General features: G+C 41.3%; 1 protein-coding gene across 2 annotated transcripts in view; it reads right to left on the bottom strand.

Annotated features, from left to right (window-relative positions):
* The window catches only part of slc37a3 (solute carrier family 37 member 3), a 38,222-nt gene extending 20,642 nt beyond the window's left edge, over positions 1-17,580 (bottom strand). Inside the window, exons 1-5 of one of the 2 annotated variants that reach the window (XM_088282412.1) lie at positions 17,516-17,580; positions 15,070-15,126; positions 12,544-12,622; positions 11,880-11,972; positions 6,654-6,734 (exon numbers count right to left, since the gene is read on the bottom strand). The gene's annotated coding sequence lies outside the window, so the exon portion shown is untranslated. The remainder of the gene's footprint in view (positions 1-6,653; positions 6,735-11,879; positions 11,973-12,543; positions 12,623-15,069; positions 15,127-17,515) is intronic. The other variant, XM_088282404.1, reaches the window with a different exon arrangement.
* Between the last annotated feature and the right edge of the window lie 83 nt (positions 17,581-17,663).

Below are 17,663 nucleotides of genomic sequence, written 5' to 3'. Positions count from 1 at the left end.
TGGATGTCAGGCTGCTTTTTTGAACTCGTGCCATTGTGGCCTCATTTCAACCGTCGCTCTCCGAAAGGCCTGCTCGGTGGCGCGAGATCGACTTTGCTCTCTCGCAAAAAAAAAAACAAAAAAAACCCCCGCAGCAGGTGGCCTGTGTTTGGGTTGTCGGCGAGCTCAGTGTCGCATTACCCTCTCGTACACATGTTGTCAATTTGTGCAGATCCTCGCTCGGATCGCTCATCCGCTCTTGTCACGTCCAAAAGAGCAAAAGATGTTTTGCCGAGAAAGTCGGTAAGAACCGATTCACACTCACGAAAAGCGCTTGGAATCATTAAGGCTGTTCAAATAAACTTGAGTCTGCTGTAGAAAATGTGACTTGTTCAAAACAAACAAACAGCAATACAAAGACTCAGCCATGCACAAGAATTCCTGGGAAGTGAGGCAGGCGTCTGTGGAATCCGACTGGACCCTTCCGAGTGGAGGGAAGAAGAAAAAAAAAAAAAATGACGATTCCCATAATCATCCATCACTCGGGCTCATTGAGAAACGCGTCCTGTATGAGACGATTGAACAAACACAGACTTTGTCCTGAGCTCCCGAGCTCGAGAACAACAGTTTCACGATTCTGTCGAGACTGAAAGCAGGTTGACGGGAGTTTTCAAATTCAATTATTTTTAAATGCTTTACAAAATCGGCAGAAAGAAAACCGGGTGAACAATTGTCTTGCCCAAACTCTTCAATAAGTGATCAACACACGTCAAAACGGAAAGACAATCAGAACTACACTTGTGGTTCAAATCCACATGCGAAATTGGCCCAAGGTTTTTAAAAACAGCAACCGGGTGAACGATTGTTATGCCCAAATTGAAATTGGGTTGGGAAGGAAGAAAAATGTTACGGGAGGCGATCGGGACAAATGAAGCCACCCCATCAAGAGCAAATTGTTGAAGCAGGTGTTGGAAAAGGAAATGCTTGAGGCCTCGCACTTCCTGTAAGATGTAAAATCATCGGCGGAATGAGCTCAAATATTGCGCAATCGACACTTTTTAAAATGCAAATGGACCGGCTTTATTCGAGTGCATATTTTTTTTATATCAATGGTTGCGTACGCCAGAAAGTATTTTTCAATGAGACGAAGAAAGCGAGGGTAGATTGTGTTGCCGCATACCAAGCATGCCAGCCTCCTTTTTTTTTCTTTTTTGGAGCAATCAGCACCTTGGCCTTAAAACCGAGACATTCCTGCAAGAAGACGGAGGGCGAAATATGAAGGATGCCGCCGACGGCTGACATTCTTTCTGGAGCAGCACTCCTCCTCATGCGTCATGTTCCCGTCCAGCTTTGGACTCAACTGCATAACGAGCGCTACAACCGGCTTGATACTTCTTCAGACTCCAGGTTGAAACCCAAAACCGTTTTGTTCCCAGGCTGCAGAATGTACTAAACAGAAAAAGGGCTGGAACGGGGCTACTCTGACAAATATTGTCTTTGGACGGCGGCCAGATTATTGTACTGGTGACTGCGCCAGAGGGAAAAAAAAAAGCTCATCCGAGTGCTCTGGAGTGGGCCTGAGTGTTGTTTTGGACGTGGAGGCACGAGAGGATTGGCCGAGGGTTCTCCGGTGAGAAGCCACTCGAGCTGCACCAGTTAGCAAATCAAGACTCAAGACGAGAGCGTCGACGTACTGGTGAAGTCGAGTGGCAAAAAATGCAGATGACGATTAACAATGGCTTAAAAAAAAAAAGAAAAATTGTTATGCCAATCTCTTAAAACTGTGATAAAACACAAACAATTGTTATGCCGCCTAAAGAGTGAAAAATCTGAAAAGTGAGCTTTTTTTTCCAGAAAGTACTCCATTACTTTACCTCATGGTTTCTTGTACTTGGAATTTGGTTGAAAGAGTGAAAACCAAAACTATTTTGGCAACAACAACCACAGCCTAAAAATTCCATGTGAAAATAAAACAAGTGAACAATTGTTATGTCGAGCTGCTAAGGACCAAAAAAAAAAAACAGTCAAAATCTGAAAGAGTGCCCTGAAAAAAACGCCAGGTTAGACTAAAACAACCTCAACATTGACATTTTTTTTTCACATCTGCAAAGACAACGGGTGTCCGATTGATATGCCAAATTGTGAACTTTTCCGAATAGGAATTTAAATCAAACTTTCACACACTAAGAACTGGTTTGTAAGACTGAAACCAAGGAAGTTTTTTTTTTATTCTAAAAATGTTCCCAATCAAAAATATTTACCAGGTGTCTTATTAATATGAATGTGATCGGATTTAAACCTAATTTGCGCAAACAAACGCTAAACCCGGCGATGAAACATTTTAGATGAAAGACCAGAATTCATTTTGCAAGTCTAAGTTGGGTTGGGATGTTAACGTGTGCATGTAAAAATAAATGGAATAAAGCCGGAAGCGCTGCTGATTAGCAAACTAAAAAAAAAAAATAAAAAAAATGTGCATTTTGATTGCAAATGTGCTCCCTTCTAGGCTTTGCTGAGTGCATAAGTAAGCCAATCAGCGCCGCAAAACATCTGGACGATTGTTCGTCTCCGGGCCTTTGGAGCAAGAACCGGTCGCACTTTGGCAAAGAAAGGGCCCGGGTGCCAACTGACTCATCCGTGGGCTCGCATCTGGACTGAAATGAAACGAGCAAGGAGGCCCTTGAAGACGCGGAATTAGGGTTGGAACGCTCACGTCTGGACTGCGACGCAAGCCGAGGTAGCCGAGATAAAAGCAAAACGGGAAATCCAGGTAAGAGGGGCTTTATGAGATCCAACTTTAAAAAAAAAAAGATGAAGAGTGCAGTGTTGAGAGCTTTCTTAATCATGTCATGTCATAACAAATAAAACGAGCTCCGGACACGCGCAGGACGACCTCATGAGTGGCACTCTTTCGGGTTGGCAGGTGCGTTGGAGCCAGCCAGCTGACTTTGAGCGAGAGGCGGGGCGACACCTGCGGCAACATCGGAAGCGTGTCTGCAAACGTTTCGGACACGCCGCTCGAGCAGCGTTTGGATTCTGGTCCTTCTGGCGTTTGTTTGTTTTCTTTACTAATGGTGTGCAATTAGCACGCTCGATTTATCTGGACAACTATATTAAGCGTAAATAAAGTGGCCGCTAATCAGAGATTTCACGTGGCAAACCAGGCATAATCCCCCCCCTTCAGGTCAAATCGCTTTCTGGAATCTGATATCAAATCCCTAGAAGGAAATGAGGCTTAATAAAAAGGAAAAAAACTTTCAGTGGTTTCTGCGGAAAAGTGAAGTTTGAGGAGTGACCGACAGTAGTAGTTGGTTCCTGTCTCGTTGGTTCCCCTGACAGGTGATCATTTATTTATTCATTTATTTATTTATTTATTTATTTCTAACAGGACAAAAACATACAAAATTATTCTGCACAAATAAATACCGGATGCATTTTTTCTTTTTTTTTTTTTTAACGTGCATATGAGCAGGAATTATTGCACACGGCGTGTGTGTCATTTGCATACTGTGGGCAGAATACAAACGCACAAAAAGGTCACTGTGGTTGTCGAAAGTATCACGTTTGAGCGCTGAAGAAAAACAAGCCGTTACTATAAAAAAGTTAAAAAAAAAAAAAAAAGGAAGATGGCAGCTTGCTTGTTTTAGGTCTTCTACATTTTTTTTTTTTTTTTTGTGGTAATTTCTTTTTTCTGTTCCAAACCAAATACTTCAAATTGACATACATTTAACTTGCTGGATTGTAACAAAGGAAATGAAAATGCACTTTTGTAATAAGTTGTCCGAAGTAAGCTTTTTTAAAATATTTTATTATTATTATTATTATTATTTATCGTGACATTTATTATCAAATTATAAATTCAAACTCATAAGAGTTTGCGTTTCGGTCCAGAAATATTCCCTTAAAGCGGAAGTCAACCTCAAAAAATGATTTGCAATAAAATGTTCTGTGCACTTTCACGAGTCTAAACACGACATTCTGATTAATTTTGCGTTTGTGGAAGATGGGTTAAGCGGCGATTTTTAGCCATGTTAGTGGGCGGCCATTTTGTCACTTATGTCGACTGAAAATGACATCACAGTTGCTCAGGGCTTAGATAACGGCCAATCATGGCTCACCTGTTTTCTGAAGCTGAGTGATGATTGGTTCAACTGTGATGTCATTTTCAGCGAAAAGTCACAAAATGGCCGCCGCCTGAGATGGCTAAAAAATGGTGAATTTTGCTGCTTAACGCATATTTCTCAAAGGTAAAATTAATCAGAATGCCATGTTTCATCTAGTGTGCCTGCATATAACATATTCTTGCAAAAAAAAAAAAAAAAAATTGGGGTTGACTTCCCCTTTAAAGCGCTGGCAATGAAATGGAGAAGTGGTGTTTGCGGGCGTTGCCATCACACAGCCCACAATTCCCGACTTATTAGCTCTGCATCCAACTATCCGCCACCTCGGTTTTCTTTTCTTTTCATTCTCGCCATTGAGGTTCCTCTCCACCAGCGTGAGGCGAGCAGTATGAGGCCTCGAAAAGTGAGACTCCGTGTCAACAAGTACGCCGCAAGCAGGACGCTCAACGCGCACATGTGGCCACGGCCCGCTGAGATGATCGCTGAAAGACGCAGCGCAAGATTTGGTTTGCATCTCGGCCGTCTTTGCCAGGGGGGGGGGGGCAAATTTCGTAAGCGGCCCACTTTGAGAGTCAGACCGTTGGTGTGTGGTAAGGCAAAAAGGAGGAGGAGGAGGAGGAGGAGGAGGGATTCTGTGGTAAAGCGGAGCGTGGAGGAACCCATTGACCTTCACATCCTTCTTCTTCTTCTTCTTCTTCTTCTTCTTCGTCTTTTCCTCCCTCAACACTGCATGGCTTTCACCACATGTCTATCATACAGCCACTTTTAATAATAAACATGTGAACATGTGACAGTGCACGGTCAAGTGAATGCTCTGTGTGTGTGTGTGTGTGTGTGTGTGTGTGTGTGTCTTGGTCAGGGCAAGAAAAGGAAGCAACGCGCCACGCACACTTGTGCCCCACTAATCCGACGATTCAACCACCATAGGTCAGACCTTGGCCTGGATTGATTTGCGAAAACCTTGTTTAAGTTGTAATGACAGTGTTCACCACTAGATGGCAGACATCGCTGAAAAACTTAATACAACAAAATAGGTAAGAAATTGTGTCTTTCGGGTGAATGTCTGGTCACGAGATTGTAACACAAACTTTTTTCCACACATTTCATTTGAAGAGTCAATTCTAAACACATATTGTCACCATCCTATAATAATAATAATAATTTTTTCACAAAACACAAAAAAAAATCGAACCAAGCATTAAAAAAATCAATTTTGCTGGAACGGATTCATTAAGGATTTATGTTCGATGATATTTCTGGCTGGATTGTTCTTATGTGTGTGTGATGTCGAGGGTGCTCGGGCCGTGACAGTTATAGTTCCTCATTATTCAGACCTCAACAGCCCCCCCCACCCCCCCACGCCGTTCACTTTTCTACGCCAGCCAGCGGTTATCGAGCGCCATGCAAAACTGCTAACATGGCGGCGGGCGAAGCCAACACTCACATGTGGCGCATGTGCTCACATCGTTCATTCATTTGTTTATGGAAATGACATGTCAGTTTTTCCACACAGATGCTTTGCCAGGGAAATTAACAGCGGGGGGGCTAAAACAACACCAATGTATGTCACTGGAAGAATGAGCAAAGATGTACAGTATGGACTATTGATTTTGAATTATTGAAAATGTCGTATTACGAATAAAAAGCATTTGGTTCAAATAATAAACTGGTATTTATATAGATATGGGGACCGTTCACATTTGAGACGGTTCGGTTCCGATTGTCAGGTACGGAGAAGTAAAAGTACCATTTTTCTAATTTTCTTTTTTAATGTATATTTATGGTAAAAAAAAAGTATTATTTCATAATCTAAAAAATATATTTTCTAAATATATAATTTAAAATAGAAACATTGACAAAAAAAATTCTAAAAATGTAAATAAATTTATCAAAAAAAAAATTAAAATAAAATAAAAAAGTCCATTGAGTGTTAATTAAAGGGTCACACGTTCAATAGCGCTCAGATGTCCCGCAGGTCTGGCAGCATTTAAACGTCACACCCTCCTCACAAAGATGAGAGGTTGCAGGGGCCGGGCCGGTGGGGTCAGAGGTCAAACGTGATCACATTACAGACGTCTGAAGCGGCTGACGCATCGGCGAGTGATGAAAGGCCCCCGTCGCAGACTCTCGCAGAGCTTATTTATTTGTCAATGTCTGGCGCTTTCAAACGAGAACAAAGTAGCGACGAACGAGGACATGAGAGGGGCCTGTCTGCGCTCGTGAGTCATTGGAGGAATTGTGGAAAGTGCCTCGTCTACGTCTTGATGCATTTTTTATGACGCATTATTTCCACTAGGGAAGTTGAAATGCACGGCGGGAGACAACCACAACCTATGCTGGGGGACATCTGGATTTTTCATCTGCGTTCATATGCGAAGAAATGACATTTTGTGGCCCTCCATTAGTCTCCTTTTCACTTTCATGCGCACTCTTGAGAGCAACGTCTCATTCCAACGGATCCCGACACATTAATGGGTGCTTGCGTTGCATCGTGAAGTTGTTAAGTGTACAAGCGGGTTTGAAGGGGGGTAACTGACAGTAACGCTCACATACCCGTTGAAGGAATGTTGAAGAATTCCCCCACTTGCTATCTGGTGACATCATGTCCACCAGACAAAAAGATCTTCAGAATTCCTAAAATGCAAAGCACATTTCAAAGATGTGATCAATATGAAGGCGTAGCTCGTATTCGATTTTGCAATACATTTATGAAGTCAATAAAATGTTTGAGCCAAACGAAATTAATTATTCAAGGACAGCACAAAACTAATGAACAGTAAATCAACAGGAATTCTCATTTTGAGCGTTTTTTTCACCACAAAAAAAAAATCCATTCATTCAGAATTTTAATATTATTGAGTTACGATGTTTGTCATGCATGTCAAATATTGCAAAAAATGAATACTTGTAGAACACAGCAGTATAAAATCAAGTTTGCCATCTAGAGGTGAATGGGGATATTACAACTTAAAACTATACAAGGGAAGCTCGCTATTTGCAAAGGACATGGATCGGGTTGGACCGCAATGAAATGTATTGGAAAGATTTTTTGGGGTGGGAAACCAAAATATTCCCCCCCCCCCCAATAAAATTTAAAAATAAAAATAAATAAATAAATTAATTAATTAATTAAAAAAAAATAAATAAATAAAAATCGTCGATTGATGCCAAGCTGCGAACACTCAACTCTCGGAATTATTTTAAATTGCGAAAAGAAAAAAAAGAAAATCCTATCATGTCTCCTTTAAGCCAACCAGCGCTCGCCCCTCGGGACAGCAGCTGGCTTGTTGCCTCGTATTTTTGTCCCAGACGCGCTAGGCGGGAGTCCCGGGCCAATCAGGACCCAGACAGGGCGGTGTCGTCGTCGAGCCCACGCAGACCGAGCGGAGGACGGGGGAGCTCACGTGAGGCCAGTAAGCAGGAAAAGGAGGCCAGTCGTGAGGAGGAAAAGGGAGCAGCGAGGCAGGAAACACAAAACCCGCACACATTTTGCGCTTGACATTTCCACTCATCAGCTGCTCGGCACACTTTGAAACCTGTGACCAATTATGGACTTTTTTTTTTTTTTTAGTTGAGGGTTGGTCCTGTGATCACATCATCCGAGATAAAACACCTTTCTTGGCGGAACAGAACATTGGCACGAAATGTTTTACGAGGTGCTTTGAGAGCCATCCACAGGAAATACTTAAAACGGGCCGAGCTCGTTTTAAGTTGCGCAAGTGCAATTTGGGTTGAAATATGTTGGAAAATAATATTTAAAATTTCGATAACCTGACAGAGAAAAATGTCATAGCTGAATTTTCTTTCAGGTTTTTATTTTTTTTCAATCTTTCTAAGACTGCAATTGGCCAAAATGTCCGATTTTCTTGATCTTCTTGGACATGTCCTCTAATGATTTTTTTTTTTTTTTTGTGGGTCTGCTCATCATGGCTCCGTGGTTTCAATTTTCTTTGAAGGACTTCTAATAATCACCCTCAGCTTCAAACTAAAAAGGGCTGACTTCCTGTCTCTGTTTTTTTTTTTTTTGTGGGTCAATCCAGGACGTATATTCAACAAGTTATTTTTACAGCCTGTGGCGGGATGGAAAATGAGGAGGGGCAGAAAGGTGAGTTTGGACATTTTAGGACTCTCCTGGGAACAGTTCTCGCAGTACAATACAACGCAATACGTTGGCGCATAACGAAAACGACGGAGGCCCAAAAAATATTAATTTTCCTTGCAAAAAAAAAACAAAAAAATGGCATTTGCCAAGTTGCGTCCCGGCTGGATTAAATGTGACGTTTCTGCATTTTTTTGGTGGGCCTCCAACTAAAGCACAGAGCCCTTCTCACCCGCTGCCTGACGAGGTCGGAACATGGTCACAAAGATCCAAATGAACCGGGGGTGGGGGGGGGATTATCCGACACCCCCCGGCTTTGATGTACGGCCTTCCGAATGTTTACCTTTGCAATAAAACTACCGAAATGGACGTGAAGAGTTTCATGGTTTCTTTTCATGGCGGTGCCAAAACATACCCGGCGTTATTTTGAGAGTGGCTCATGAGCCGTCAGTAACAGTTAACAATTTAAGACGGCGTGTTTGGGAAAGATTGGGGTCACGCGGGAATATTCTGCGGTGGCAAATATACAGTGAGGCTCATTTGTAGCACACCTTAATGCAGACGCAAATTTAATGGCGGGAGGAAAATGTCAAATTGTGGCTGCTTCGATTCTAAACGTTTTTGTGGGTATGACTTTTTAAGACTTTTTTTGGGCGTCAACTCTTGATCGACTTGCCTACCACATGAACACGGAGATTCCGCCATTCGATTGTGATTTAGAAAAGCCACTTTGATTGCAGAATGGAGTCGGCTGTGTTCACGCCCACAACGGCGCAATCTGCCCGTTGCTAGAGAAAGCAGCGTCTTTTTGCCAATATTTGAAACCAAACCGTTGCAAAGTGTACATTTTGACAAAGATGAACTTGCTTGCAGCCGTTGGTAACTTTTGGAGCGTAGAATGAGTACATTAAGTGTTTTATTTATTTAATTTTTTTTATAGAACTCCTGATCTGGTCGTAACAAACAAACTCCTCATTCACATGGATGTCTGATGCCGTCGGACCTTCACCTGTTGCTCATTTTCCAGACACATGACGCATCCTCGCCACGTTCAACGAGCTCGCCGCTTGGCTGACCGCAGACATAACACACGTTTGAAAATCTCACATTGAGAGATGAAATCAATTCCGCAGATTGCGAGCGTGTCAAACTAACCCGATTGTCATGCTTGGAATAGAAACAAGCAGCGAGGGGACACGCCATCACACGTAATCCCCCGCGATCTTATAGAATGTTATCCCAAGTCAGCCGAAGCATATATTTTTTCCGAGCGCCCCCCCCCCGCGTCGGAAAAAAGCCTCGTCGGAATTATGCGAACCACCTGTTGCTGATCCGCCGGCATTAATGGACGAGTGGAAGTCGCGTGTGCTGCCTCCTGCTCGGTAAAGAAACATGGCCCCCCCCATGGCCCCCGGGCGCTCCAATGCAGACACGTCTCAGCACAACAGATGCGAGGGAGGGAACGCGGGAAGCTGGAAAATACTTTTCAAAATCATTTTTAGTAATCATTACCAAGTACGGAGTCGGCATTGAAATAGCGGCGCAGGATGTTGCGCAAGATGCAGCCTAAAAATTGTTCTCAGGAGGTTCAACTTGATTGAAAAATAAAACGAGAGATACAATATTATGGAATAAATGGCGTCATTGTTGCACAATGTTTTTTTTTTGTTGTTTTTCTCCAAAGTAGTCCAAGTAAACAGCGGAGTCTGAGCAGTGCTACAGGCTACATTTTTTGTGACTCGTGTTGAGTGAGTGCGCACTTGAAACATTGAGCTTAAGGTTTGTTTACTTTTTTAATTCAGCAACATTGAATGCATTAGAATTGTTTTATTTGTGACATTGTACAAAAAAAATCTTTCCCCACATTTGAATATTTTTTAGCTATTTTTTTTTAAATAGAATTGTCTTATTTATACAATTTAAATGTAACAATAAAATCAAAAAAATTGCAGATGAATATGATTTTTTAAATAATTGATATTAAAGGTTTTATGAATTATTTTTCATGATAAAAAAAATAATTCATAAAACTTAATATCAATAATTTAAAAAATCATATATATATATATTTTTTTATTTTTATTGTATTTTTTTTAATTATTTTAATTTCAAGTATAAAAATGAATTCATGCTGTATCTAGAATTTCAACATGTCAATAATGTTTTAAAACACTTCATAACATTTGGGTGTGAAACATCATACGTCTCCTGAATTTTATTTAAAGAAAAAAAAAATTTAAAAATTATTTGAGTATTATCAGTCTTGCTATACATAAAGTAATTTTGTTTTATTTTATATTATTTACCCAAATGAATGTGGCGGAAAACAAACAAAGCACACCAACACAAAAAAAAAAATAAAAAATTACGCTGTTTGTTGGCGTTCACTTAGCACAGCAGGTGCTGACTGCACAATCTCGTCAAAAGTGTGAATTTGGCCCTCCTGGGGAACAACGCTTTGCTGCATATTTGTGGAGTTTGCGTGATGTTCAAAGTGCGTGTGCGTGCCCGGCCTGTCAGCGGTGTTTAGGCGTGATTGAGTACATAAGCCTGCTCGCACGCCACAGCTCAACAAAAGGCCTCAAGTATGCATGCGTAAGTGTGTGAGACGCCGTTTATTGTGACGGACTTGCAAATAACGGGAGTCCCCCCGCCTTCCCACTAACAACACAGCATTGAAGTGGCCCTCAAACGGAGGCACGTATGTACACAAAATGTGGACGTCATGCACGTGTGCATGTATGCCGTGACCTCAGCTGCGAGTTCTTTTGCACATATGGAGGCCTGGCGGCGTGTTCTGCTACGATCAGCAATTTTGTTTCTAATTGGCTCCTTTTAGCAGCCATGAAAGCGTGCTTGTTTATTTTTACACGTAGCAGGAAAAAAAAAATCCCGCACGTATCAATGAAATGCCCTCCTCTGTTTTGTTTTTTGTTTTTTTTTATTTTTTTTATTTTTAACCCAGTTAAGACAAAGTGTAGTTTGTAGTCAAAATGAAATCAGGCCGGAGGATGTTCTCGGAATATACAAAAAAATAAATAAATAAAAAGAACCGGTGACGATCATGTTGTCTAAATGAAACCTAAGCTGAGCTACGCGTTTCATCGAAATTCAAAATAAGACCATTTTGTCGAAACAAAAGCCGGAGCATGAGAAAAGTCTTTGTTTTAAATACAAACGCCACACAAGGTAATTAACAAGAGAGCATGCGCTCCACCCTGATCATTTGTACGCGAGCCATGCAGTTACACAACAACGAGGAAGAATTTTGGAAAATCAAAAATGACAGCCAATCTTTTATGCTTGATGAAAAGTGGATCGCTTGCTTTTCTAATTACCCGATAAATGCACGCACGCCCAAACGAACCACGTCACACCTGCTTTTATGTGCCGCTAATAATCGAGACAGAGCGCTCGGGAGGAAAACAAAGCAAACAATACAACAAAAGTGAATATTACATTTGAACTTCAAATAGTGGATAATAAATGAGTGAACAATTGAATGATGAAATTGCGGTCTGAATGCAATCTTTGTGTACATCGTGTCCAGTCATAGTCGTTGTGGCGTACCTCAAGGCGCCTTTCTAGGACCTTTGTCTTTATAACGGTAATGCTGTGGTGTCTCTCACCACATGTTTTTTTTTTCATTTTTAAAAAAACTGAAAATGAGGGTTAAGAACCTTGTGAGTCCCGCGGTGGAAATACAACTGCCAACAACACTGCCAGAGGTGTGTTTTTCCAAGGGTGTGCACCGTCAGCTGACAAGGGCGTGGCTAAAAAAAATACAAATACAAATCATAAGAATAAATCACCATGAAAATAAAAAAAATGTCACCACACCCTTGCCCATGTCGGAAAATGCTTTGAAAATGACAGTCGCCGTGCAGGAGTTTCATGTCTGTCACGTTATTCCGGCCACTTCAATTATTTTTGCATTTCCTCTTACGCTCATCTCCATACCCAACTTTCTCTTGCTGTCTTCATCGCGAAAACCCCCCTTTCAAAAATCACGTGTCACGTCCACCTTGTGACGGTTTGCCGTGTGTCATCGGGGCAAGAATGTGGCAGTTTGTGGCCTGGGTGTTGTTGCTGTGTGACAAATGTCACGGCCATCACATTCCAAACGCTTGCTTGTACTCATCGGAAATCAATCCGCAGAAATCGCTCGACAGATTCATTGCTAACATTATTAGACATGTTTTTTCTTTTTTTTTTTTTTTTACAGCTAAGGGACTTTTAGGACAATTAGGCCAAGTGTACATAATAAAAAGGTCTGTGTTTAGGTTTCTTTTTTTTTTGCATCATCACACTCCGTGACTGGAAAGGCAAGCGCCCTGTACTTACTTTTTTTTCTTCATGGGCCTGACATCGTTCCGTGCTGTGGTCTGAGGTCTTTCGGCTTGCGTCTATTTTCCCTCAGAAACTGGGAAAAAAAAAAGGGGGGGGGGGTAAATAAATAAATAAGTACAGAACAGGCTAAAAATGTCTCGGACTTGAACCGCCGTTGGCCGAAAATAGCCTCCAGAAGGGTATTATTATCATTAATGAGTCAGGAACAGTTAAGATTAGAGCCCTTTTTTTTTTTTATTTATTTATTTATTTTTTTGCTCAACAGGATTTATACTGGCTCACATTTTGCCGAGTTAGGACCGAGCGTGAGCCACATGTTATTGCATCGCCAAGTGTGCCGAGCAGACATGTTACATGCTGTTTTGAAAAAGGCAAAAAGGTCAAATGGTGGAAGGGAACACACCCATAATCGACGAACGAACACGCCCACATCATCGCACACACACCCGTTTATTTATGTGCAGTCAAAAATTAAAAGGCTTTTTCTTGCGTCAGTTTTCATGAGGAATTGGACAAATTGAGAAAAAAAATAAATCTTCCAAGGTTTGGAAAATGACTTTTGAGTCTTTTTGGAAATGTACTGAGCTGCAGACTCACTGCACCTGCGTCAAACCATCCATTTTTTTTTTAATTTTTTTGCGGAGGGGAAACAGTTACACGGCTGCTGAATTGCTGGTTGGACCAGTTTGGTTGTTGGTGACGAAAATCAGTTCCTCAGATGTGTTTTGAATTTGCTGAGCCCCAAACAAGGAACAAAAGTCCCGAAATGTTTGTTTTGTTCCCAAAATAGAGTGAAAGGACACAAGTTTGTATTTGAACCAAACATGATGCAACCTTCGTGCAGTCGTGACCACAACCAGTTATGCAAGAGAGTAGGACGATTCTTTCATGAGATACTCCAAATGAAAAGAATAAAAATGTTCAATTGGAGCAGAAGCTATACGGTGCATTAAAAAAAAAAAAAGCCTTGTAATACTAAAAAGCATAATAGATAATAATCTTTCAGGCTGAATAATAATAATAATAAAAGCCGACTGGATCGTACCATTTTTCATTCTGGGGCAGGGGTGAGCGATCCTGCGTGGAAATAAACGTAGAAAAGCAAAAATATTTTTTGTATATTTGTGTTTGTCCAGCCTGGCCACTTTTGTGGATGTTAACATAAAAAACACGACGATGGGACCATTTTCCAATTACATAATACAAGAGGATCATACCAATTTTCTCTCCAAGACAGGGGGAGTTATGTTATGAATCCAAAATTTCCAAAATCTGAAAAAAAATTATTTATTTATTTTTAATCAATTTTTGCACGGATTTGCACCCAAACATTTTGCACCGAATGTGTGTTTGTGTGCTCCTTCGTAAGCAAATGTTTTTTTTTGTACAGTCAAGAGCAGCCCCACCCTCGAAACCGCCGGCGAAACTGCCGCGTTTTTGCGCGCAAGACGCCAGGACATCTCGCTTGGATTTATGCGAAAATATTTTGGAATGCGCTGCGGACGGCTCGCACGTATCAGCCACATGTGGCGACTACGTGTGGAAAACATTCCTTTCTTTATATACATTTGGCAGGAACAAACAAGAATGTCCAGCGTGATATAAATCACCGCGGCGGCCTGATTTGCACTCCGTGTTGACCTGATATCGCGTGACGGAGCAGCGTTCCTTAAAACAGCTGTCAGATAGCACGCATGAGGTGACAAAAGAAAGCACGTCGAACCCGCAGTCATTCTGGAAACTGGACCGGGGCCAAACTGCAGCGCCCTCGTTCCACACGGCCTCCCTTGAGCAAAGTGTATCAACTTTTACGAGCGAGACGGAGCGGGGATGTATAGAAATGAACTCAGAGTGACGTGACGTTTTTAGCCGGCAGGTAGGATCGTGCCTGGTGAAATCTGCCTAGTAACAAGTGACCCGGGAAGGTGACGTCATTGCAAACAGGAAGGTCAGCCAAAAAAGTAAATAAATCAATAAATATTTCATCAAAAAACATTCATGATTGGATAGTTCAATATTTTTATATTTGTCGGAAAAAATGTTCAAAAGATTTCATTTATTTTTTTTTATCTGCCTAGCAACAAGTGATGCAAGAAAATAATTTTGTTTCAGTTGTATTGTGAATGACGTTTTTTTTTTATGTTTGTACAATTCTATAATCCAACGTAACCTTTAATTTGAGGATTTCTTTGATTTGCTGCGATAATTTTTTGGGCCAAGATCCACTTCTCTCCTCACCAATGTGATTCGTTTACACTTTTCACACGTCGTGAAACATAATCACGAGCTGGTTATTTGTTCTGGGGCGTGTTTTGGTTCGCGGCGGGGAGATTAGCGTGCACTCTGGCACGTTGAAGGCCACGACCGCGCTGTGAAATCTGGTTTTATCGTACTCCGGCGACGTCTGCACAGGGTTGAGAGGGGCAACAAACGACAATAAAATCCAATTCACAGTTTCCTCGCCGACTCGTTACGGTGAAAAAGTCACAGTGACACATTTTGCAAACTGTTTGAAATTACCTCCACACTGACTTGATGAAATTCACTCGACTACTCGCCACGGCTCTTCCTCTCCATCTGTCATGTGAATTGAAGCAACGTTAATAATTGACTCCGACATTTTACAACACGATACTGCTTATCACAGTATCATAATGACTAGCAATAATAAATGAAGTCATGCTGTGTGCCGTATTGACAAAAAAAAAACTGCATGGAGGGTAAGTTGTTCAACATTGAGCAGTATTTAATCACCCCAAACTGAAAAGTGAGCGCTTCTCATGTGAGACGCTCAGTGTAAAGACACCGTGGGCGGTGGCGAGGCCACAGTGGGGGATTACAAGTTTAAAAAAAACAAACAAAAAAAAAAACACTTGGGTGTTTGTGTGTTTGTATGAAGGATGAGAAAAAAAAAATAATTAAAAATAAATCAAGGCGTGTGAGCCAGCCTCCAAATCAGGCTTTGTTTTGGGTTGCCTAGCAACAGCACTCATCTCAAGCACATGGTTGCTGACATTTAGCTCACGACACAATTAACAGAACAACCAAAAAGTATACAATTTTTTTTTTTTTTAAATAAAAGCAACATGGAAACACTTTGACATGGGTGCCACCCCACCGCCAATCTCGATACTTCCTGTAGCCGCACGTCTGCCCTCGGGTCAAACATTAGTCATGGGATCTTAAGCCCGCTAACTCGAGGGGGTGTGGGTCAAATGTTCAAAGATCAGCCTGTTCCAAAACATTTTTTTTTTTTTGGTTAATATGTTGTTGAGGTGACATACTGCCACGCGTATCCAGGCGACGAGTGGAAACACGCGTTTGGGGAAAAGTCGTGGCCTGAGGTTATTAGTGTGAGCGGCGCTTGATTGGCGTCTCCTCTCGAATGTTCCGCTCTCGAGGCCTAATGAAAAACATAAACCACAACCGGGAGGAGATGGCTCGGGAGAGGATTAGAGAGGAGTACAAATTGTCGGATGGCTCGAAAAGATCTTCCTCGTGGTGTGATTTTAATTCATGATATATTTTTTTTTATTCATCGGCCCGATGAATCGGTTATCGGAATTTTATCGGTCGCAATACGTCCGTAACGGTGTGAGCGAAGTGTTGGGTGTTAATAGTTTCCCTTCCTGATCTGCAAACAATCGTAAATGTTAAACCTGTTCAATAATTACGATAACAAATTCTTATATGTTTGGTGTGTGAGCAACAGATTTCTACATGACGCTGCCTCTCACAGGTCAGTTTCGGTACTGCAAGTTTTTTTTTTGTTTTTTTTTGGCGTACTGTCCTACGTACAGATTTCTAAAACCAGTGTCATAGTTTAGTTTCCATGGCGACAAGTCCTTGAAAAATTCCCGATGTTTGTTTTGAACAATCTGTGCAATTCCTGTTCTATTTAAAGAGTGTAAAAAAAAAAAACATGAGTCAACCCTGTAATAGCATTTTCACATTTAATTTGTCTGTTTCTTTCACTTGAGGAAAGGTTACGCCGGATGGAGTGCACGCTTGCCAGAGCCAAAACTGCGCAAGAGCTCGCAATGGCACATTTGTTTATTTACATCCCCACGCCACAAAAAGGTCTGGCCAAACGGTTGCTTTTAGCGCCACGCCGCCTAAAATTAAAAGAGCGCCGCCATCACGATCGCGTGACCGCGAGGCAAAAAATGACGCAGAAAAAAGGGCTTAATTAAAACCAGCTCGCCTGGGGAAGTTGTATTTCCACACGAAAACAAATTGGAAAGGAATATCCGCACTCTGCCTTCCTCTTTGGCAAAGATGGCCAAGAAGTGAGCTCATTCTTTTATAGGCCTTCTGGTGAATATCTATTCATAGCTTTCAGCGTTTATGGCCCTCGGTCGTTATCTGGAGCAACAATTACCGTACATTAACTCGGCTAATGTGAAACCTTTTCCTGACATGGCCGGAACATAAAAAATAATGACTTAAAAAAAAAAAAAAAAAAATATGGCACTGTACAAGACATCAATATTGTAAAGTCAGCCTAAAAGTTACTAGATTTGGTGACCTTTTCCAAACAAGGCTTATATTCTACATTAGAACAAATCTTACGTAATCTTTGTGTTAAAAAAGTAAAGACATACCAAAAATTTATTTTACTCCTTCTACTTTGCTACTTTGGTTCAGTGATGATAATTAAACTGCAACACTATTGATGTAGACATACTTTGTCTAAACTTTAGCGACACTATTTTACCACCAAAGTAAACATTGCTAAATTAATACCTTCATTTCATTTAGACATCGCATAGCATAGCATAGCATAGCATAGCATAGCATAGCATAGCATAGCATAGTAAATTGACAGAAGCTACGCTTTTTTTTCAGTCCGTACTAGCGAAGGCCGCTCACAAATTTGGAGTTCATTTTGAAAAGTGAGTCAAAGCAACACACTTATGAACAATATTTAAAAATAATAATAAATACAGACGAAAAAAATACACACCTGAGCTATAAATAGTTGTCGAAGAACAGCTGGGGGTGGGAGGTGGGCAGGGAAGAAGCTGATTGGCTGAGGTTGCAGGAGTAGGGCGGGGCTTACATACACATTTTAACTACTGAGAAAGTTAGGGAGGGACTGACAAAAACAGACG

Source organism: Idiotropiscis lumnitzeri, chromosome 2 (assembly GCF_059441095.1).
Source record: "Idiotropiscis lumnitzeri isolate Australia: NSW breed Sydney's pygmy pipehorse chromosome 2, RoL_Ilum_1.0, whole genome shotgun sequence".
NCBI lineage: Eukaryota > Metazoa > Chordata > Actinopteri > Syngnathiformes > Syngnathidae > Idiotropiscis > Idiotropiscis lumnitzeri.
This window is presented reverse-complemented; position numbering and strand designations above follow the sequence as displayed.